The 24112-nt window shown below is 37.1% G+C and overlaps 1 protein-coding gene across 6 annotated transcripts in view; it reads left to right on the forward strand.

Moving 5' to 3' along the window:
* Nucleotides 1–24112, forward strand: part of FOXP2 (forkhead box P2) — a 406074-nt gene that overhangs the window by 40833 nt on the left and 341129 nt on the right. For all 6 annotated transcript variants that reach the window (XM_071423678.1, XM_071423677.1, XM_071423679.1 and 3 more), the window contains exon 2: nt 20727–20867. The gene's annotated coding sequence lies outside the window, so the exon portion shown is untranslated. The remainder of the gene's footprint in view (nt 1–20726; nt 20868–24112) is intronic.

Raw genomic sequence — 24112 nt, forward strand, 5'->3', positions numbered from 1 at the left:
AATGCTCCCCTTTTCATCCCTCTCCCCTTTCTATATAGGACTGTGCATTTGCATTGACCCCGAAGAAAATGGCTAATATTCAACCAATCAACAGAATGCCAATATCTAATGTGAATGGAGAAAGCAGACTTCTGGAGTCTTCCAACAGGAAATAAAGATTCTGTCTCTTAAGATACATAATTAGTAACAGCTATCTCTGGACCTCATGATTTTTTATTCTCAAATCAGTTTGTCCTTTTCTGCCTTCTGTTCAGCTGCTGAGTTTGGTCTGCCCTTGAGAGATGGTATCTGCTGCCTCTTGTGGGGTTTATTTCATTGCCACTCAATTTTGAGCTCAATTGTTTCGTGTGTCAGCACAGGACCATTGCCAGATTTGCTCTGAATGTCCTCAAGAAACAAAACACCCATGATTTTAGATGTCGTTTATTCTTCTTGAGGGTTTGGTCCTTAAGGTTAGTACAACTTTGGTACTGATGTTGTAATGACAAATTGGTCATCTGACAGTCATCTTCTGTTTGAAATTTAATGCTGATTTTTTTGGTATATTATGCATTCTCTTTGCTCAGTTGTAAACTATATGGAATTTTATATGAGCGACTGACATAAGAAAATGAATAAATAGATGAAAATGTTCTTGTTGAACACTGAAATTTGGGAACTTTAAATAGTCAGGCATGGACTTGGTGGTTCCATTTAGTAGTCTGATCACATAGCATATAGTTAAAATATTATATGCTTAATGCAGTATGTAGTTACTCTATTTCATTAAACATTTTGTGTGTTTTTCTATCCAGTGGAGAAGGTCTGAGCCTAGATTTTTAAAATGCGTATTAAATTGTCTTAAGCAAAATTAGTTAACAAATCACAGTAACCTAAGTGTAACTTGCTAGATGCTGTAAAATCATTGGTGGCTACAAGAATTATTTTAGGTAATATAAAACCTGCATTACAAAGGCAAGGAATCTATTAACTGTTCTTTTGGTACCTGTGTATGATATTTTTAGCTGTTGCTGTCCCTGTCTTAGTAACTTGTTCCCTGTGAGAGGCTGTTTCTGTCCTGTTGTCCCCAAGCATTCCTGGCATTGCCTCCATAAACTGCTTTCTCTGAGTAGTTACGATAAGTGTGTCCATTTCACTCCCAGCGAGCTTGCCCTCAACATTGAATACAATTGATATTAAAATAGGTTTGTTCAGAGGGACTTAACACCATGCTTTTGGTGGAAACACAAGGTAATGAAAAAAAAGAAAACCGAATTCTGTTTTAAACTGAGCAGCTGAGTGCTTTGCCAGCTTTTTCACCTCTCATACCTAAATTTCTGAAGTAGTGTTTTATGAACATGGGAATTCCATGTTCATAGCAGGTTGTTTTGCAGGTGGTGCCTTCTGATCCATGGCACTGGGGCTTCATGAATGTAAGGAACCCTGAGAAATGCCATCAAAGTTGTTGCTTTCTTTTATCCTGTGCCTCCATTGGTACTGGCAATGAAATGGACACCTACAGAGAAGGGAGGTGGTGGGAGGGATGAGACAGGACTCTTCCTCTGACAAGAAGTGCTTACCTTTCCCACCTCTCATGTGCTTTTATGTTAGCACCTTCCTTCTGTGCAAACGCCCTTAACATTCATTCATACATACGGAATTACTAGTTGTTACAAGACTCTCAAGACTGAAAAATATGTGTAACATTCCTAAAACTCAGCGTAGAATACAAGTCAAACCCTGTTAAGGTTCTTAACTATTCAGCCATGATTTTTGGTTTGATGCCAGCTCTGTAGTCATCCTATACTGTAAACTCAGATCTTGGATGCATTAGCACTGAGGACGGCTCTTCCAGCTTGGCGTGGACTTGCACAACCTTTGCCTTATTTCCACCTCATGCTTGGTGTCCCTCCTTATGCCTTGTAACAAAGTTTGGGTCTCTTTTATATGAAAAATCACCACTGTCATCTCTGTCTCTGTCCCAGTTATTTTAGGAATGTTACAAGTGTCACCTTTCAGAATCAGAACAGGACAGTAAAATTAATTCAGTAATTTCAAATAGCATTATCACACACTTTTAGGAACTCATGTAAAATTCAGAGGCGTCAAAATGTACAAAGTGTTCATTATTTTTGATATTTTTAAAAACCTTGTTCGTAGGTTGAAGACTTCAGATATATATTTTTGAACCTTATTCCATGTCTGATATGAGATACACATACTTCTTCTTTTAAGGCATAAAGTTCTGTTAGGATTATGTGGTCTCTATGAAAGCTGGTATAAAAATTAACATTTTGAGAACTGGCAATACCACAATGAATCCCAGTAGCACAAATATTGTTGGTCTAAACTAAAAAGTTATAAGCTAGTAAAAAAAAAAAATCATTCTTACAAGAGGAATGGCATATTTTTAGATCTTACTGGCTTATAATAAAATCCCTTGTATCCATGTAAAGCTTCTTGACACACCTGTGAAATGTTTTAAGTAGAAGCTCTGAGTGTTGAGTACTGTGGACAGCAAAAATGAGAAATTTTAAGATTTTGAGAGAGTACTCCCTTGGCATTAAATATCATACCTTACTTTTTCCCAGATGTTCTTGTGCTCTTGTCTGCTGCAGCTACCTATAAACTCCAGTGCCTTAATGCCATCTCAGTTTTCTATTTTTGTTGTAAATCTCTTTGTTCAATAGGAACCTGTAGTGTTCCTTCTTTCTGTTAAACATAATAATAAAGAATGTGAACAGAAGGATTGGAAGCGGGAGAGCTCTGAATTGTACCATGTGAAAGCTGCCCTTCTTTCTGAAGGAGATACAAAAGGTGGGGCAACATTTGAAGGACTGGAACTAGGAAAGAAGTAGGAAGAATCACCAGAGGAAGGATCTCAGAGATATTTCTGTAAATTTAAAATAATAAAATGAAAAATTGCAGAAGAGAAACCAGAGATTGAGATAAATTCTCAGTAAACCCTGTGGTAGTGTCTCACTTCAATGTAATCTCTGTGCATCAACTCCAGTATGCCTTAGATTTCTCTACATCTTTTTTAGCTTGCTGAGTTGATAAATATGCTACAATTTTTGTATTTGTGTTGTTAGTTTCCTGCTGAATCATGCTGCTCTGAAACAGTCCATCCAGTAGCCCAGTGAACATGGAAGGGAGCAGGCTGGGAAGGATGGAGGTCATGAAGGACTGGGCTTGGAGGTAAACTGCAGCTGCAATAGGATTGCACCTGGAGTCACGCACAGAGCTGGTGTACTGAGATCTGCTGTGAGCCATCTTCAGAGTGGTTCTTGCAGTGCAGGATTTCAGAGGGGAAATGAGATGGTCATGTGAAAAGGGAGATCCTTTGGTACTGTGGTAAAATGAAAGAATAAACTTGGACTCTTTCCACTGGACAAAATTTCTCTCAAATTGTCATATAAGGCATTTGTGTGAATCGCTAATGTCATCTTACTGAAGTTTAAATTTCTGTAGTGCCTTAATTTGCATGAAAATGTACTTATGCTCAGAACAGTATCTTATACTTTTCTACATCTTCCAAGTTCCACAGATAGTGCCTTTAATAATAATGAAGTCACTCAGCTGTCAAGGGGAGAATACAGATGTTTCTCTGGAAGAACTATGGATATTTGCTGTGGGTAAAAATTTGGCCTGTGCTTTGCTGTGAGTAGGGAGAATCAAAGTGGATTGAGTGACAGTTGGTTTTGCAACCAAGAAACATACATGAGCTGCTGGATATGTGTCTGGACCTGCAGCCTCCTGCAGGTTCTTTGGCAATATCCTGGATGTAGTGTCCATTGGAGGGTCTTGTCTGGCACTTGGCAGCAGAGGCTTTAGCTTGATAATAAATCATTATCAAAGGCCACTTTTCTCTAAAGAAAGGTTGTTATATTCAAGAATTGAGTTGGAAAGTCTGGATAAAAAGAACTGTGTTCTTAAAACCTTCTAAAGCTTAGTTTCAAGCATTGAAAGCTTGAACAACTGTTTTTCAAATTGTTGACAAAACGTTTAGTCATCATTAATTTAGAGCTATATAGTAGCCTGGAAACCTCTGAATGTCACCAGTGAAACCAGGTTCTACTACTTTCATAAGTTTTTCCTCCCCTCTGTTCTCCCCTGACATCTTTGGCCTCCATGACTAAAGGATGACCTTTAGTTAATGTCTACCTGTGAGTCTTGCTTGCAGTTTATCAACAGGACCAAAAGATGCTTAGTTCTCCAAACACCTGCCAAAATTCCATCTCTCTGCTTAGGCTCTTTGTCTTTTACTTTCAGAAAGTGCGAGACCTTTTTTCCAAAAACTCATTAAAATTATTTGAGATTTCTCTGTGTTGTGTGTTTTGGTTTGCAGTAGACTTTGCTCACACTACTGACTAAGTAGTTTTATGTCTCCACTTGTGTTTTTTGCAATGTGCTTTAATACAGACTGAAAGTGAACCTAAGAGCAGACTACATACTACATAAGACTCCATATGTAAGTCTGCTTGGCAAATCCAGGAACAGTCATATGGGACACATGATGGCTCAGTAAAATGCCCTTTTTTTCCTTTATATTGTTCTCTATTTCCTCCCCACCTCTTCTAAGTACAAACAAACAAATAACTTAGAAACCCAGCTCTTACTTCCATTGTGTAAACTGGAAGGAAGTGGCATATAAATTTAGATACTCTTTACTGTGAGACAGACTGATCAAATTGTTTTAGCTTGGGATTATTGTGAGGGTGGGAAGAAGTGTGACTCTGGGCTTGTTTGGCCAGGATTTCAGTAAGTGTTGGAGCTACTGGATAGCCAATGGCATCTACAGACGGTTCACCCAAATATTTTCTGAGAAACAAGTCTGAGCTAGGGTCTTCAGAAGAAAAAAAAACTCCTGTGCTTGAGAAAGTAAAGAGGTAACATGTGAATGAGCTAGAAGTTGGTTCATTGTTAGTACTGAACTGGAGATAGTCAGTCTTGAAGTGGGGTTGTAGTTTCATGGACACCTGATCTCTTCTTATGATATGCTGTTGCCAATTTTGAAGAGAAGGGGTTTTCCCTGGTCCCCTGCCTTCAGCTTGCCACTCCCTTCCCTCTTCTCACACCCGTGGGCTCATGTGTGTGGGCTTGTGACCTTTCTTGGTCTTCATCTGGAGCTCAGCAGACTCTGCTTCTCTGCTTCAAGTTAACTCAGCCACACAAAAAAACCCAACAAAAAACCCAAAACAAACAAACAAACAAAACCCCCCAAAAAATCAAACAAATTTGTGAAAAATAAATTTGTGAAAAAAAAATTTACCAAAAGCCTATGTAGGCTTTCTTCCTTTTCTGTGACCTGAATTGGCTCACAGAGGGATCTGAGGTTGCTGTAGACTTTATAAGGTAAGCAGTGGGAGCCAGTGGCTGATGTGGAAAGGCAGAAAGAGAGAAGAGATGGGAAGTATTCCCATTGTAGAAGTAGTCAGCTGTTAAACCACTAGCCCCATCTTAAGAAACAGTTCTGTGACCACTGATTGGCCTTAAAGAATCCCCTGCATCCCTGTGAGCAGTGTCTCTGAGGATGGGGTTCTTGCAAAACAGTTGACAAAGTGGGGATTGCCCAAATGGGAAATCTCTGAATTGAAAAATCTACTAAGAACCAAGTTTGAGAGATTCTGCCTTCTTGCTCAAAGTCAGCATGGTTTTCATGTAAAAAATGCAGGCTGGAATGCATTTGAAGAAAGGAGCTTCTGTGTAATTTTACTTGGGTACATGTAGCTGGATTTCATATTTATTAAATATCTTAATCCTTAAAGTATAAAGCATGCATTAAAGCATGCATAGTTTTTTGTTGTTTTGGGGCTTTTTTTGTGGGTTTTTTGTGTTTTTTTTTTTTGTGGTTTTTTTTGTTTTGTTTTGGTTTTTTTTTGGTTTTTTTGGGGTTTTTTTGGGTTTTTTTGGTTTTTTTTTTTGGTTTTTTTTTTGGTTTTTTTTTTGGTTTTTTTTTTTTGGTTTTTTTTTTTTGTTTTGTTTTGTTTTTTGTTTTTTTTTTTGTTTTGGCTTTTTTTGAGAGCTAACCACTTCATTGGTTCGTTCCAGACCATACTTTTGCTGGCATGGACATCATGCAAGTCATCAGTGTTTTTGACTCAGCATTTCCCCAGTTTCCTTGTGATGCACCATATATTCATGCAACACCTGCCTTGTTGCATGCAGTGTAACTGCATGGGTTTCCTCTCTATATGCTGAAGTTGCATGCTTGTGTTGAGGTGATGTAGTGTTTCCAGAAGTCTGTAAATGATGCACATCACCATGGTGTCTAAGCAGCTATATTGGTGAGGTTGATAAATAGTCAAGTTATTTGCTAAATGTTTTAAGCATTTCCTTAAATGTTATTCATAGACTATCAAAAGAAAACTTTGTGCATTTAGGAAAGATTTATTTCTATCCCATGTAAACAAGTCACACACATGCACTATTTTGTCTTTAAATGCCAAGGTATTTTTCTCAAAAGGAGCAGCGGTTTTGGTGTGTTTTATTGAAAGTGAAGTAGGTTGATCAAAATGTTTACTTCTAACTCTTTACTTTTTGTAGTCTCTCTACATTTTTGTTACAAAATAACAAATTAAATAGATTCTGCAACCAGTACAAGACAGAAATTTTGATAGGACAAAATCAAACAGCTTCAAAGCTCAGTTTTTCTTTTCACAGCTGTGAGAGCAGTGAATTGTTATTTTGTTGTTTGAGAGTGAAGTACTAGTGAATAATATTGTGTTACAATGAAAGATAAAATAGTAAACAGTCCACAATTCAAGAAGATGTTGATTAAAATTGGTTTATTACTTTAAAATCAAATCCCCAAATTTTAGAACTTTGATAATAGCCTATGTTTATAAATAAAGCTTCACAGAAGAGCAGAAGTTTAGATCTGCTCATCGTGCTAAGAGTGGAGAACTTTGGAAAACCTCTGTTGTGAGGCAATATAAAGTGCATTGGGGTACTGTGTAATGTTTCAATGAGCTAAAAATCTGCTTGGAAAACTGTTGTTTTGTCTCAGTGATGAAATATTGTTTATTAAACTTACAATATATATAAGAATTTCCAAGGGGAAAGCAGCATATCCTTACTGTGAAGTGTCTTTCTTGTAGGTTCCACTGTGTTGTAAATTTAACTGACCCTAGGAGTATTGGTCTTTTAAAGCACATAAGAATAGGATTTATGGTTCTGAGTTAATAAAATATGCTGATGCCACTGTAAGCCCTATTTAGATAGACAGCAGTAATCTCTGTTGAGCAGTATGAAACCGTCTGTCTCTAAGTACTGGAAAGCTAATAGTTCACAGCAAGGTTGTACCACATCCAGAGATGAGAAAAATGTGTCTGAAGTCAGAAGAGTTTTAGCTGCATGATTTTATATTCTTTTGTAGTTGTATTCTTTCTCCTGTGCTCATATTGTACATCATGTCATGTAAACAAGATACCCAAAGAGCACAGAGGAAAACGTGCTTTTTAAAGTTCATACTCTACCTTACTTTTGTTGGCTTTAGCACAAGGAACAAGATTCCTCAGAATCTACAAGGTGAATCTGAAGTATGTGAAATTGGTGTTAAAGATGGGTATGTTGTATGTTCATAAAGAAAACACATGCAGTTCAATAATGAGATGCATTAAGAAGGCTAAGTTAATATGTTGCCACATTGTATGTTTTATATAGTATAGAAATACTGTTTCAAAGTTTTTATTTTTCATGAAAAGAGTTGATAGAATTATGTTTGAAAAGGTAACTTTGAATTTGTAATTTTTCTATTGTGTTTGAGATATTTGACATTTAAATACGTGGTTGTATTTACATATATTGCATTTTCATTACAGCTAATCCTCTTGAAAGTTGGTTGGCAGATGCCTTAAGCAGTCTTCTAAAATTGGGACAGATACAGTATTCTGCAATCTTGGAATTTAATTGCAAATAAAGAACATTTTGTAATTGTTTTTTCCACGTTAAAGATTCCACTTTTAAATTTTAAAAGAGAATTGTTGTATGTAAACAAAGGAAATATACTTTAGTGAAGAGATTGTCTCTGAATATGTATTAGTTTCATCTTATTTTATTATAAAATAGTAATAATGTTTTATGTGCTGCAAACAAAAAGATTACCTCTCTGAGCAACTTTAATATATTAAGTAAATAAGTTTGTGGGAACAAACAATTCCATTTTCATCTAAGGCACATATTTTTAAAAAAGGCAACAGTTTTCAATGCTAAGATTGCTTTATAATTTGAAAGGAGAACAGAATAAGAAATAATTTCTTTGACAAGTGTTAGGTTTGTTATAGTCCACAAATACATGATGTCCATATGTGCTGGGATTTTGATTTTTGTTTTGGGGCTTTAAAAACAAATATCCCCAGCATTTTTCACCCTCATGTCTTAGCTTTTCATTTATTCAAATGTTGAAAGATATAGCTAAATATAGCAAAATGTTTGGTTCTGTCTCTAAACTAACTTAACAAATACCCTTAAGCTCACAGAATTCAATAATAGATACTTTAAAAGTCTGAAATACAAGGGAAAAATAAATCTGTGTTCCTCGCAGATTTATTGTTCCATTGTAGAATTTTATGCATGATCTGGACTAAATGAATCTTTTTCTATTAATTAAAGTTGGATTTTTTTCAAACTCAAGATCCATTATGTGTTGAAAAGTATCCAACAATTCCTCTTGTCGTCCAAATAACTTACAGTCCACTCCCTCTTGTGCTTCATCCTAACAGTGGCTGGATTCATCCACTCAAGCATCAGGTGCTTCACTAATGCTCCTGAGCTGGAAGAGCCCCTCTCCCTGGCTTTCCATACAGAGGAAAACCACAGGCTCTGCTGGGAGCACTGCATTAGGGAGAGATTATATCCTGTGTGGATGTTTAAAGTTAGGTAGGATTAGTCTGATTTTATTATTGCATGAAAGCAAGTAAAAATGGTTCAAACCTAAATTATTTCACCAGGCATTTCCAGTTTAGTGTTTGATTCTGGGTTTGCTCCTTGTTAATCCCTTTGGTCTTTGCTTTTGCATCTTCTTTTTATCAATATAGTTCTTCTGAGCTATTTGTTTTCCCTGACAGGAGTGTAAAAGGTCCTCCACGTTCACATGATAGCTTTTGAATACTTGTATTCTTACAAAGCTTTCACACCTTTTTTCTGGTAAGTTGCTGCTTGGTGGCAGCAATTCACAATTATGAAATGCCCAATGACTGCACTGAGCCAGCTCAGTGTTCCTGCCAAAGCTCATCTGCCTTTTGAAAAGAACAAAGTGTAGTGGGAGATTCTGCCTGTAAGTTTGCCAGATTTTTCTGTCCATGTTTCCCATGTGTTGGCAGTTTGTTTTGGTTGTGTTGGAGTCTTTGTGGAGGGAGGGAGAGTTCTCCTGAGTCCTGGTGGTGGTTTAGAATTGTCCTCGATGAATGTGTTTGTTACTGCCGAAGTCTGCGACAAAATATCTGATCTTAAAATAGGTCATTTGTTTAATGCCATCAAGATCTGCAAGGCTTGTTTCCACCTTTCACCAGTCTCTGTCTCTCTTGGACACCACCTTGCAGTGTTGCTGAGGCAGCTGAGCTTCCTAGCCCGGCCCCTGGCCTTGCCCATGGTGCCAGGGTGGGATGGGCATCCCTGCCCTGCCGGGGCCGCTCTGCCCGCCCGGCCGTGGCACCGCTGGGAGCAGAGGGCAGCAATAACGAGCAGGCAATTAAATGGCTTAGTCAAAGAAGGCACCCAGTGAATGCTGTGGGCTGCTCATCTTCTGTTTTCATCAACTCATGCATAGGATACCGTGAATTGGGAAGTAGGATGAAGGTTATCACAATTTTGACGCAAACACTTATATGGCTAATCTCTTTCTAAATGCTCATGTTTTTAATCTCAAGCCTCTTTATGTGGCTGAGCTGCACTTTTTTTCTAACTTGACTTTGTTTTATGGGGAAATATTTCATATCAGATTGCTTAAGCTCTGGGCTGTCATGTAAATACCTTCTGTCGAGTATATAATACACATTTTAAAATTTGTCTAAATATTTATGCCCTTGAGGGGATCACTGTATCTCTCTACAGACAGTTACAACCTAGCAAGTAAATAAATCAAACTCCTTTTTTTCAAATCTTCATTGTTTTTTCAAGAAATTGTAACTGTTTGGAAGATATTTGAATCTTAGCAAATTCTGGAAGGTAACTTAATTATTTACTTGAGAAAAAACTACCTCCTGTCTTTCAGCAATGCCTGCAAATATATTTATTTGCATAAATATATTTTTAAAAAAATCTTGTATTTTTTCTAAAAAAATAAGGCCAAAATATGAGCAGAAGGAAATGTGTGCCACCACATTTTTAGTTATCTTTAGAAATGCTATGAAGCACATTTTTAGTTACTTTAGATTTGCTTCCAGTATGTGCTTCATGGATTAGTTTTTTTCTTATTTTAGTAATTTTCCTGCCTATATTACATTGGTAAGATGTCTGGTGTTCTGAGTCTTTAAAATGAAATAATTAATAGTTCAGTGAGATTCAGTAGAGCAAAGTTTGGTAATTTTCACTCATGTCCAGATAATGAGCTGTATTTTTCCTCGTTTGTATGAGAATGAAAATTATTTACACTCAAGTTTAGAATGTAGTTTGTAATCATTAAGAGTTACAATAACTGTGATTGATATCAAACACAAGATAGCCATAATGTTAAATACATCAGAAACTGATCACTGATACAAAAAGATCTTGCAGTTTTAACTGAAGGAAGTATATTGTGGATGCTAGTCTATATAAAGTCATAATACATTGTACTTGCCTTCCTTTTTGCTTTTTACAATAATAAAATACATCCAGAGAAAGTAAATCTGTGATTTTAACATCTTTTGACAAGCACATTAGACTGCAGAAAGAGCATCCAAGTTGGGGCTCGGGGCATATGGTGCTACCTTCTGCTAACATAGCTCCAGAACAAGTCACTGTGTTCACCAGAGGGTCATATTCAGACTCTCAGGTTCCCTCCTCTGGTCCAGGGGAAAAAAATGTATTTCCCCTTCACACGGAAAAATCAGAACACAAAGTGCAAACCCCACTACCCTGGGATACCTTCATTGTGCAGAGAACACTCAGACGCTGTGAGATCAATCAGTTTTTTGTCAGGGCATTCAAGACCCTATATTAGCCTATGTAAGTGTTTATTGCTACTATTTAATTCTGAAAAGACATATAATGCTACTTTGAAAGAATGTTTCTATCATGATGTGAAATTGTAGAAGCATTTCAAATGTATGTACATTCAAAGTATTATTGTGAATAGGTAGCAACTGCTACACACTTATTTTCACATCTTTCTAAATTGTCTTATTTTATTTAGATTCAAAAACTGGTATTTATAATAAATAATCCAAGTGTTGTGTGTCTTGGGAATTCAGCATATGGATGAGGATATGGAAGGCATTAGTTATATGAGATTTGTTGACCAGCTTTTAATTCAGATTGTCATTTTTAACACACGGTGGTGCAGATGGTGAAGTTTTACTGTCCGTCAGAGCCCAAATACCTTAGGGGCAGCTGTTGCTGATAAACCATTTTATGTGCTTTAGGTCAAGAGTCGTCAAACCTGTTACAGCACCTGCTTCTACATATGCAAATCTGTTGTTTTGTCATTTCATTAAACAGAGAGAAGTAGTGGTCTCTCTTGGCCATAAGTAAGCCAGGAGCATATCCCGTACGAAGTGAAATTCAGCGAGAAGACAACTGTGGTTTCTGCAGTGCAGCCTGGGATGCTGCTTCTGTTTGGGGGCTTTGTTTCTGGAAGACTGCCTGCAATTTGGAAGGAGGGTAGAAAGACAAGTACATGTTTGGAGGCAAGAAGTGAAGGGAAGGTGTTTGCTGTCATTGACTGTAGGGTAGTTGTGAAGTTTGACATGCCCAGAAGCCAGCGGGTGCCATGTGGGGCTCCCCTACACTGCATACCTCTGTTTTCATCATCTGGTGAGCCTGCAGCATGATTTCCAGGCACTGGAGCATACAACATGTCTACTTCTGTTTGGAGCTGATTGATCCACAGTACAGAACACGCTTGTGGGATCTTCCTTTGCTATAGAAGAACATAAATGATTGAAATGTTTTCTTAAGAAAGAAAAGTATCATTTGTTTATGTACTTCAATGCCCAGCAAAAAAAAATTCCTGTCAAATGGCAGCACACTGCAAGAACTGGGGGTTTACTTAACAAGGTTATGCCTGAGCTTTGGAAACTCTAAGATGTTTATATTTGTTTAATCTATCAGGTATGTAAAGTGAGTTTAAATCATGAGGAGGAAACTTCTTTGTTTATTGCACTTCACAAGTAGGGCTGTGGCATGTAATAGAAATGGCACTTAAGGATGTTTTTTTTAAGCAAACTGACAGAAGATTTTATCCTGCACTGCCATAGATTGCTGTGGGGGAGAAAGGGAAATAGTAAAATTGATGAAGAATTGTTGCATGCTGTCATTCTAGATTATGTTATTTTGCCATGACTTTGCTGCTAATTTTTTTAAAGATACTGTAAATTCCACTGTTGCAGAAAGTACCACAGTAGTGCTGTTGCCTGCTAATTTCTTCATTCCGTGGCTAGTTTGTCAACAGTATTTTAATCACGCCACCAGCAAAAATGCTTTTTGAACATTTTGTGGAGAAAAAAGAATACCCCCCTGACCTTTCAACCTTGTCAGCTGAGTTTTCCCATTCTGACACTAGGCATTATTTTTGCAAAGGTTGGAATTTTAACTCTTCAGTGAACCAGATATCATTTTTATTGGGATATTAATTCTGGTAGGTGCTAATCTCATCAAGATTTGCAGACATTTTCCTTCATAGGCCATTCTGATTTGTAGCTTTTTCTTTTCACAGCAGTATTAAATACCAAACCTCTCTGATATGGAAGTTCATTAGAGATATGTCTTTGATGGCAGCCCTTTCAGGGCTTCAGTTTCAAATACCTTGATGTAAAGCTTAAGAAGCCATTGTGTTGTAAGCCCTCCTTGATGTGTCTTATTTAGATCTGCATAGTAAATCAAGGAAAGTAAATAACAAGGCAGCAGATGGAAGCATGGAGATAAGGCCAGCGAACAATTGTATTTGTATTTTGTTATGATGTTGACAGGAGCTAAAATTCACTAATCTAGTTCAACTGATCTGCATTTCAAAGAAATCTCATTTAGCAGCAACTTGAAGGTTTGGAGGATAAAGTTCTTTTATTGCAGCTTTTATTGCATTCTTCGCTAATTTATCTGGTCAAGATTTAGCCTTGCTTACTTAAAGCAGCAAGCATGTTACAAGGAGTCTTAAATACTACGAAAGAATTAATGTCTAGACTATGAACTGAAGGTAATTACATATCCAGCAGTGAATAGGCTACATTTAGGAAATACTGTTGTCCAAACGGAATTGGAAGAGAAATGCAGATAAGGTATTTCCCCCCATTTTCTCTAAGGTTTTTTTTTTTAATTATTAGTTTTTAATTGCATAGAAAATTAATATATAAGCAACTGTAAAATTATTAAATATAAACCCCAGAATTTCTTGAACTGTGGGTTCCTTCACACCATACTTTGCTCCTCTGTTTACAAATTGGTGGCTTATATTAATAAGTGCCTTCCTGCATCTATTAAACAAAACTATTAAAAAGTGGAAAATAATTTGATAGCATGATGGACCACAATTGTTTTGTGTGTGCTCTAAATGATGTAGATGATGTATATGTAAGTTTGGTACTTTGTATTAGATACAGTGCAGCCTTGTCATTTGGAAAATTGTGATAAATGCATTGTAAGAATCAAATATCATTACAATGAAAAGGGATATAAAGTAAAATTTAGGGTTTCCTTTTGGAAATTTAAAAAATTTGTTCAATATTAAGGCCAAAAAATAGACTTGGATTTAGGTTTCAGTTTATGATATAAATACTAATGATGGACTAGGCTATTGGATGTTGTTTAGGCTATTGAACATAAGCGTGTCCATACCTATGTACAGATGTAATAATAATAAACCAAAGCATGCCAGGCTGGTGTACATCCATTCTAATAATGGGCCCCAGTTCTCTAAGACATGTAAATTAGACCTAGCAGCTGCTAAGTGTTAATGCCATAGTCCTTGCTGCCCCTCTGCAGCCTGTCCTTGTAACAGAGCCTACACCTGTGCCCCAAGGACTGCACTTCCAGCTCATTTTCAGTGTGTCTTTGTGGGCTTGAGAGGAGTGGAGGGGGAAGCATCTGGGGATGAGGGTGCTTGCTAGGCTGCAGTGATATCTAATAGCTTTTGACTGAGGACTCCATAGGCTAATCAGATCATGGGGTGGTAAATGCTTCTTTAGTTGTAAGATTGTCTTAAGCATCTTTTGGTTCCCCTTCCTTGTTGTTGTCCCTCTAAAAATGTTCATAAAATGTTTAGTGGTCTGGTGGACTCCGTGAGTTTGAAAGCAGCTTTTATTTAGCCAGTTTACTTTTAATCTAGATTAGTTTCTCAGTATGGCTGATCATGGAGCTCCAGGCATGCTTTCCTTGGCACTGCTCAGTGGCAAGTGCTGGGAAGGGTGAGGTGGAACTGGTCCTGCCTCTGCCACTGGAAGAAATGTTCATCAGTCTACACTTCAAGACACACAGGCTGAGCTTCCACAGCGGAGCCAGCTGTGCCACATCACAATTGTTCACCTTATCCATGTTACCTCTCCTCACTCCTCTCTTGCCCTAGCAAGGATAACCGTGTTTTGGTCAAAAGTTGTTCACTTGTTTTGCAGGACTGTTTTGAAGTCAGCACAATGGAGGAGTGAGAGTGTGCAAGTGGAGCTGAAGAAGGTTGGGGAAGTTAGGACTGCTTTGGCTCCAGATTAGAGTGGTTTAAGTCCTTGTGCTGCTGCATTTTCTGGAAATTTTACTTTTACTTTTACCTCCAGACCGCTGTACACTCTGTATGTGTGAAATGAGGTATGCAGTAGAAATAGCAGCTATTCAAAAAAGTGATGTCACTGCTTTGTGAGAGAAATATATGCCAGTCAAAAAAATGATGACAATAAAATATATCTGACTCTCCTAGAAAACTCTAGTGTAAATGAACATTTATTTACGTCCCAATCTGTCAAAGTTCAGAAGTAAAATATTGAATTTAAAGATATCCTAAGGATGCCATCCTATTTACAGCACTCAGAAGCAAACAGGTCTATGAGATCAAGCACAGACAGACATGTTCACATTTTTAGTTAAACCTTACCTTTTTCTGCATAACAGTGTAAATCATTCCCTCAAATAAACATATGCTCCTGTTGTCTGACCTGCCACAGTGTCCAGAGTTTCATCACCCATGATCTGTTTTTAAAACCTCATGCCCTTGTACCTCTGACTTGAGCATCGCTGGCTCTGGCTCCATCCTGCCTAAGCCCATCGCGTTGCGGCATCGCCTGAGGTGACAAGGAGGGATCCCGGCTGTCACTGACTGCTCGCCTCTTGTCCTCCTGTCCCTGCTGGCTCCAAGCATGTGCTGTTCCTCACAGAGCTGCACCGGGGGACAGTGTTTTCAGCAAAAGGGACAGTGGGACAGAAAATAAAGGAAAAAGGAGAAATAGAGGGGAAAAAAGCCAAATGGAATTTTATGGAATTTCTCACATCTTTCTCTCTGCAGAAACCTTTTACACCCCTGCCAGTATTACAGGAGTGCTGCAGCACCATAATAGTACTGGACATTGATGAGTAGCCTTCTCTCAAGTGAAAGGGATCCAGACTATTTAGCAATGAGGTGGATTAAAAGCCAAACTTGAAATCCTGCTACCACCACATTGGTGTTGGTATTGATTACATAACCCTGATGGGCTGAATTATGTGTGATGCTCCTTGTCTAGAATCACACTGAACTGCTCAACATTCATTTCCTCAGCTCCTGCTGCATGTCTCTGTGCTGAATGACAGCCTAGTGTTAGAAAGAGAAGGGCAGATAGAGCTGGAAGGAATATGGGGGAAAGGAGGTGGCACTTTTCCCACTGGTGATGACTGGAGTAAAATATTCCCAGACATATTTGCCACAAGAAATACTATACAAATTTACCACAATCTATTGAACCTTGCCAAGCTTGGATTTTAGTTTAACAGCAATTTACCAAGAATTACATGTGTTTGTCCCAAATCCAGCATTAGATCTTGGTTGGTGGATTGCCTGGTAGAGTTAGTCAGCTTGTGTCTTCTCTCATCCATCTCATATAAATCATTTCCTTCGGGACGGTGGACAGGTAGCCATGCAAGGAATTATTTAGACATAAGTCTTTCTTTTACTTTCATGCCATTCTATCCTCTTGCAATTCAGTTTAAGGTTGTATTTCTGGTCGATATATTTTAAGTAAGTATTGACTAAATCTGCAAGAGAAATGAGTAATATTTCTCTAAAACTTAATGATAAGCCAAATCCAGAAGATTTGAAGAATTTGGTATACAACTGATGAGAGGAATAGATTTTAAAATACTACAAATTTTAGCATGTCTTTTCAGGTCCTGCTGGAGAACTATATAAAAACATAAGAAAGATTTTTGATTATCTTAATGGCACTGAATCATAGTAGAAAGACCCTTTTACCATAGATGCATAATTTGTCCTACCTTTCTTTTTTTGTTATGTAGGAGAAGGGAAGTATTGCTAACTGAATGTTTTTTGAAGCACTGGGGTTTTTTTATCATACCATAATGAGGTTTCTTAAATTGCAGACAAACCAAACAGCTTCATTCAGTTTAATAGCATAACATTTAGAGAAGTTTGCACCTTTATTACTTTAATTATTAAAGTTTATTACTTTAATTATTAAATAACACCTTTATTGCTTTAATTATTTACATCGTGGTTGATCTCTTGTTTACTCCTTGTCTTGTTTCCAGATTAGGACAGTGATACTGCAGATAAGCTGGAAGGGACTTCAGTACAGATATATTTATATCTTTTGTCATTGTTTTAATACATCTTTCTTGAAAATATTTTTGGCATTTATTAGCAAAACAGTAATTATTTTTCTGAGTTTATGTTTTTTGAGATATCTGGCTTTTATATAAACATGGTTCTAAAGACACAGGATTGTAATACTGCATTAGGCAGTCTATACAGTTAGAAATGAGAGTAAATATTGTTCAATCTTAAAGCAAAACAAAATCAAAACTCCTATCCAATCCTTGATATTATATACTGTGATATCAGGCCACATCCTACTTTGTTTTTTTACTCAGTTACACCAAATAGGCTATAGGTATTGAAAGTAAAATTAATAGAATGCTTATCTACAGAAATGAAACTTTATATCATATTAATCCTGAAAGAATTAAGTTCCCTTTATAGTCCTCAAATATTTTTTTCTCTAATGCATTTTTCTTTAGCAACTCTATGTGACAATCAAGAGATAAATTATTTTATCAGTGCTTATTTGGGATGGCTTTGTAATGCAGCTGTATATTTATGAATTGCCAAAAAAGTCCTGTAACTGTTAGGCTGATAAGATCACGTTATGATATGTAACTTTTACTTTGTGTCTTAGGCAATTTATGGGAATGGTGTGAGCCTGCAAACAAGTGTGGCTTTTAATGTCCCAAATTAATATGTATGTACCCTGAATTATATTTGAGTCTTTAAAATTGCAGGTTACTTGTATCACTGTGCTGTTTCAGAAATAAAAAAAAACTTAATCTAAGAAATTCTTCATGTAAAATCTTCTTAATGTATCTTTGATATAAGTGGATTTCTACCAGGTATAATTGAATTAAGGAATATATGGAATAAATTTTTAAAGCAGGCATGAATGCTTATTTAACCTTCAAGTGAGTTTAGATAACAAGTGGTTGAAAAGAAAGCATTCATAGCTGATGCAATTTTTTGGGATTGCTGTTGATTTATAATGCTTGATAGATATAATTGCATATCAACTTTTTCCCCTTTATGTGCACTTGTTTGAGAGATGATATTCATGGGAAGATTTTGTAAACTTGTTGCTGGTAGCTGGAAGCCACATGTGGAAAGAGTAAAAACCAACGCTTTTATTTGACAGCAAGTTGGTAGCCACTTGTTCTCGTGAGGTTTTTTCTTGGTGTATAAGTGGTGGTGATGATAATTCTGAATTGTTATTGCTACTATCAAATTGTTTTCAATAGGCTTATCCTGCAATAGTATTTTACCTTCCATAATATACCTGGAACCCACGTCTCTGAATTTTGTCATTTTTCAAGAAGCTTGTCTTTGCTTATATATCAATGCTAAAACATTTGGTTCTTGTTTGGTACAGCTTGCTCTGATTTATAGTTAGTATCAAAGTGATGTGAAGGATATCAAACAGACCCTGAATACCTTTTGAGCTGTCTGGTTGTATTCCTACCCCTAACATGCTAAACAGAAAAGCTGGACAAATAATAGAAGGGAGAGGTAGCCTAAAACATTGCTATAGGCCAGTGGTGCATGAGTCCTTGATCATTAGCATGCTGTATGGTGAATTTCCTTTCATCCTCAGTGAAGCCATTTAAGCTGCAGAAGCAAATAGAACAGCAAACATTGTAGCAGACTCTTCTTTTTCAGAGAGGGGGATAGAGTGAACAGTAAACATACTTTGATCCAGTATTTCAAACTGACCAAAAAAGTGTGAGTTATACACATTCCTCACTGTAGGGTCTAAAAAGAGTGTTAATGAATAGGTATGTATGTATGTAGATATATTGGAAAATGTCTGGGTTTTGAGCGATATTTGAGGGTATTAATTCATGCATCTTGCAAAAGGGATTTTTGGTTGCATACTGATGTCTGAACAAAGTTATTTCTGTCCTGCTATGTTTTTTTTTTTTTGTGCTAGTACAGGCTGCTTCTTCATATAATGTGCCAATGCACAGCTCTACATATAGGGATACTTGGTTCACAGACACAAAGATCTGTATCTAGTAAGACAGCAGAAAGGATTGGTTATATTCCTTTGGTACACCTGGTAGGTAAGGATAGAATTAATTAACATAGTTTTTGCTAAAAAGTGTGACATGCCAGTCCATGACAGCAAATAGTGTTTGTTCCTGATGACAGTCATTCACTTTCTGCTGGTTCAGAAGGCTTCCCTGAAGGAATTTTAATTGATCTGCACTTACCCAAAATAAATCAGAAACGCTGCTGTATCCTAGAGATTAAAGCAAAAGAGAAGATATTGGAATACAGAGTATATAATTTTTAAGGTTTACTTTGAGATGAAACTTGGGAAATGGAGATGCTGACCTGCATTTATATAAGTGTTGAACTGAATGGGAACATATGGATGAAGTTAGACTCAAACCCATGAGATCAGTGAACAACTTGAGAAGCAGAACCTTGCTTTGTAGCCCTCTGCCCTGGCTGCTTTGGGACTGTGACTGGGGAGAGGAAGGCTACTGCTGCTTTACAGTAAGACTTTACTACCTCATTTGATTTGATTTTTTTCCAGTGGTGATGGTGTTTTGGAAAAATCAATCAAATTTATTAAAGTAAAGTACAGAGAACCATGGGATTTCACACAAAAGGATCTAGCCTGTACTTCAAATGCAACTAAGACTAGACTCCTGTGTACCTAATGCAGTAATTCTCATTACTGTGAGTGGTGAATAGATAAAATGGATATAAAATTTGTTGAATTAGCACTAACATAATTAAATATGCAAGGAGATAGGACTGGTCATCCTGGTTCAGACCAATGGTTCTCTTAGACTGTCGTCTGTCTCCAGTGATGGCTCTCTTCTGAGGATACCTCCACCTTCCTCTTGACTTAGGAAACCTCCTTGCATAAACAGCATCCTTGGGAAGAAGTTCACAGTTCTGTCACACAATTTGTGGAGAAGAAACTCCCATTTTTCTTCTGAATGTAGCTTTTCTGAGGTAGTTCTTGAGTTCAAAGGATAGGGAACATACAATGTCTGTGCAGTCTTTCCATCTTCAGACTTTGTTGTTTTCTATCATGCCCTTCCTTAAGTCAGCTTTTTTCCAGTCTGGATATTGGTGGCATACTGAATTCTTCTTCATATATGGAAACTGTTTTAAGCCTTTGATCTTGTATCTTTTCTCCTCTTACCTGTGGTAATTCTGGTTTTTTGTGTTCTGTGCTGGACAAGAGAGGGGAGCACGCTTTTCAAGATAGGGGTTAATAAGTAGCAAATGACTTGTTGCACTTTGTCCTTTATTGTTTTCTAAATATTTTTTAGCATTTAATTTATAGATTTGACTCTGATGGAGTGGTGAGTTTTACGTTTTAATGAAGAAATTTCAATGAGACCTATCTATCATAAGCACCAGGTCTCCCTTTCTGAGCAGTAAAATGTAGTACAATAGAGAGCTCTTTTGTTTAACTGAAGATTCAGATTAGAATGTTTATCAATACTGGCTAGGCAGGATAGTTTATAGTGAACCTATGCCCAACAAATTGTGATTTCCTGCTTGCTCCCAGCCAAAAGTATTCACAGTGTCTTTGTGGTACAAAATGAATAATCAATAATGTGAAATAATCTTTTAACTTGTACACTTGCTTTTTCAAAGAAATACAGTCTTGTTATTATGAATCTCAGAAGTACAGCAGGTGACTGCTCTAGGAGTAGTGATTGCTCCCCATGTCTCATACAAAGAAAGAAAGATGTGAAATGTGTGGGATTTTTTTCTAGGCATGCAATATGTGTGCGTAAGGATGACACTGAAGTGTGTTTTAAAGAGATGGTTGTAATACCTTGCAATAAAACACAATATGGATGCTTGCACTTACTGTGTTCCTTTCTCTTTTTACCCTTAGATAACTTCAAGTGAGAGTTAAGGACCTTTTGTCCTCATCTGCCATAGTTGTGACAGACACTTTCGGAAGGAGGACCACTTGAGCAACAAGGAAAAGACCTTCCCAGAGCACAGCAAAGTGACAAAGTGACTCTGAAGAAATGTAAGTGATTTATAACTGAACTGTGCCTATGTTTCTGCTGGGGATTTATATGCCCTGTGGGAGGAATACAGTACCCCATCACTGAAACATACTGCTTATAGATGTAAAATATGGTTTAGGAAAAAAAAATTGTGGACCATGCAGAAAATACACCCTTTTGATGTCAGTGTGATGGTAAGCTGTGCTACAATTTTTTTTTTCCATATGGCAATTGTAAATGGGATTGAAATGCTGTAAGGATCAAAACCTGGTTTTCTACCATTTTCTACTCATCTAGATATTGGTCAATTTAGATACATAGAAACTAAGTAGCTGTATCTCAGTCATTCTAAATTCTGCTTACCCTCAGGAGAGGGACAGGCATCTGCAGAGGCCAATCCATCTCATCCTGAAAGCAGTGCCTAAGGAATGCAGTATTACTTGCTGAGTAGCTTGTGTTCACTGCTTAGCTTTAGCCTAAATGTTCAGTGAATACTTTAACCTGGCACGTCCCTGTAGGATGCAGTGCCAGCTTCTTTTCTCCTCCCCACATTGTCATTCTTCCTCATTCAGCATGTGTAGCTGTTTGCAAATTTGGAGAATGGAACAGACTGAAAATAGCCAATTATTTGTTTGGTTTTGTTTTCAGTTGGGTTTATCCCAGCCTTCTCCCATATGGCTGTCCAGGGGCTGTCACTGGTACAAAGGGTGATATGAGTGGGAATTAGCAGCCAAAAGTGTGCAGGAGCACATGATAACAGCTGTGCTAGTTTCTGCTGCTTAAATTCCTTGGTGAGCAATAGTCTTAGACCTTATAGATATTTTTAGTGCTTTGCCATTTATAAGAGTTAAAAAATATGTGAGGCACCCTTACTTACTATCTAATGGGGAACTACTGTTTTGTTGTGCATTTCATACTGTGATAGTGCTGTCTTTTGTGTCCTTTGTAAATGAAAATTCTGGTCTCCAAAACCAGTAAATGGTCATAAGGGGCTAGCAAGTAAGCAGGTATCATGTCATGATTTATAGTGCAGGCATGATGCTGTATAATTCATACATGCATACATAATTTCTGAATTCTAAAGATGGTAGCCTGATTTTGTGTAGCACCAAACATGTTGTGGGTTGGATGATATCCAATGGTTAGTGGTTGGATTAATTTAGGCTCAAGATCCTTGTCTCCTGAACAGTGAAATGCTAAGTAACATTTCATTCTCACAGTAAATACCAGATGGGAGGGTGTAAAGAAGACAGAGCTAGACTTCTCTCATTGACACCTGGTGACAGGATGACAGGCAGTGGGTACAAACTGCATACAGATTATTAAATGTTTCCATTGAAAAATAGTATAAAAAAACTTCCTTATCTTGAGGATGGTCAGACACTGGAGAGGCTTGCCCGAAGAGGTTGTAGATTCCCCATCCATGGAGATACTCAAAACCCAAAAGGACAAGCAACCTGCTGCATCTGATCCTGCTTGATTAGGGGTTTAGATTCAATGAACTTCTGAGGTCTCTTCTAATCTCAGCTATTCTATGATTTTGGGGGTGTTTATAGGTAAGCAAAATCAGAAATATTCTGCTATTTTATGAAAATTTTTAAATTTTTTCTTTCTATTTTGAAATATTTAGTTATTCGGTTTAGTATTTTACTTAAGTTTTGGCAAAAATGAGACATGGCAGAATTTGCAAGCTTTCTAAAATGTGTTAAATTATATTTAAAGACTTGTGGCTGTAACTATGAAAATCACATTGAAGCCTGTGAAATTATCTTTTAGCTTTGAATTAGCACCAGGTTTCACATGTTGTGAGCAGTCACATGATGGGGATTTTAGATGTTTAAAATAGCATCTTTTTCACTTGATCCATGGCAAGAATAATACATTTTTAGTATCATTTTGTGCTTGGGAAAAAAAAAAAAGCAAAACATGACTAGGAACAAACTCTTGGAGGTGAGCTCCATTAATCCACAATAGAAATACCTGCCTTCCTGAAGTTTTTTTAGAGATCAATGAGACCTATAAGGTGACCTAAGAATTTCATGATAAGCTTTGTTGTCAGTTACTTGCAAATGGCCATTCTGGGACAGTCCATACTTAAAGAGGATGCCAGTATAAACGTTTAATAGCTGGGCAAATGTACAGGGAGACTTCACAGATACCCTTCTATCTTCTATGAATGTATGATTGAGGAGCTTCCTTATGTTTTCAAGTACTTAGGAGCAAGGAACTCTCCTCTTCAAATGTCAGCTTTCTCGAATTTCAACTTTGATTAATTTGGCAGACTTGTTCTGCCCACAGTTTTGCTATAGCCTGAGTGTCTTTGCAAAAGTTTCTGTGAGATGGTTGTATCATTCCTGAAAATGGGAAAAAAAAAACCAGTCAAAAAAAAGGTCTATGACCTCTTCTTTGCTTTTGAGCAAGGACTTGGAATTTGAAAGGGAAGCTTTAATGGGTTATAAGATGTGTCTTTTGCCATGCCTCTGAATGTCTGAATTTTTTGCACTGAATTATAAGCTTTTGAAATTGCTGCTTACTCATACACAGAAGAGGCATATTACTTTGTCAGCATATTCTGAAAATAGTCCTTGTATATTCTTAATCTTCTAGAAATGACGGAGTCTGTCCTGGCTTGGAGATCAAACGCTGTATGACATTTCAAATTTACAGATCCCCTGCTATTTTCACAAAAGGGTCTTGTTTTTTTAATTTTTCTGGGACAGTGTATTTTGATTCTTACACTTGATGGTAATTCTGGTTTTCTGTATTTTTTGCTTACTTTTCCCAAATGCTATTTGAGAAGGATGTCAAGAATGGGATTAATTTCCCATGATGTTAGCCATCTAAACCTATAGGTGGTATAAATCTGAGCTGGTCACCATAGGCTTCTTTAGTCAGTGAAGAGAGATGGAGACTTCCAGGGGAGGATTCCCATAGGCTCTTTCTATTTCTGTCTTTAGATAAGACAATTCCTTCTTTAGAGATGCCTGTTTCTTGTCACTCGCAATAAAAGCAACCTAAGGTGACTGGCACAAATTTAGACTTTTAACTTTCCTATTAAATATTAAGACAGATACATTCCTTCTCATGTGACATAATTTGAGACTTAAGAGGCAGAAATGTTGTCACTGACATTCAAAAAAACATCCTGCTTTCACACTGGTAAACAAAATTATTTAAATTTTTTTTCTTTATGGTTAAGGTGATATGTACAAGCTTATTAAAAGCACATTTTCCTTATCTCTTAAATATTGTGTGTAACCATTAA

The sequence above is a fragment of the Agelaius tricolor genome, unplaced genomic scaffold (genome assembly GCF_023055355.1).
Source record: "Agelaius tricolor isolate 1412-34295 unplaced genomic scaffold, bAgeTri1.0.p SCAF_3, whole genome shotgun sequence".
NCBI lineage: Eukaryota > Metazoa > Chordata > Aves > Passeriformes > Icteridae > Agelaius > Agelaius tricolor.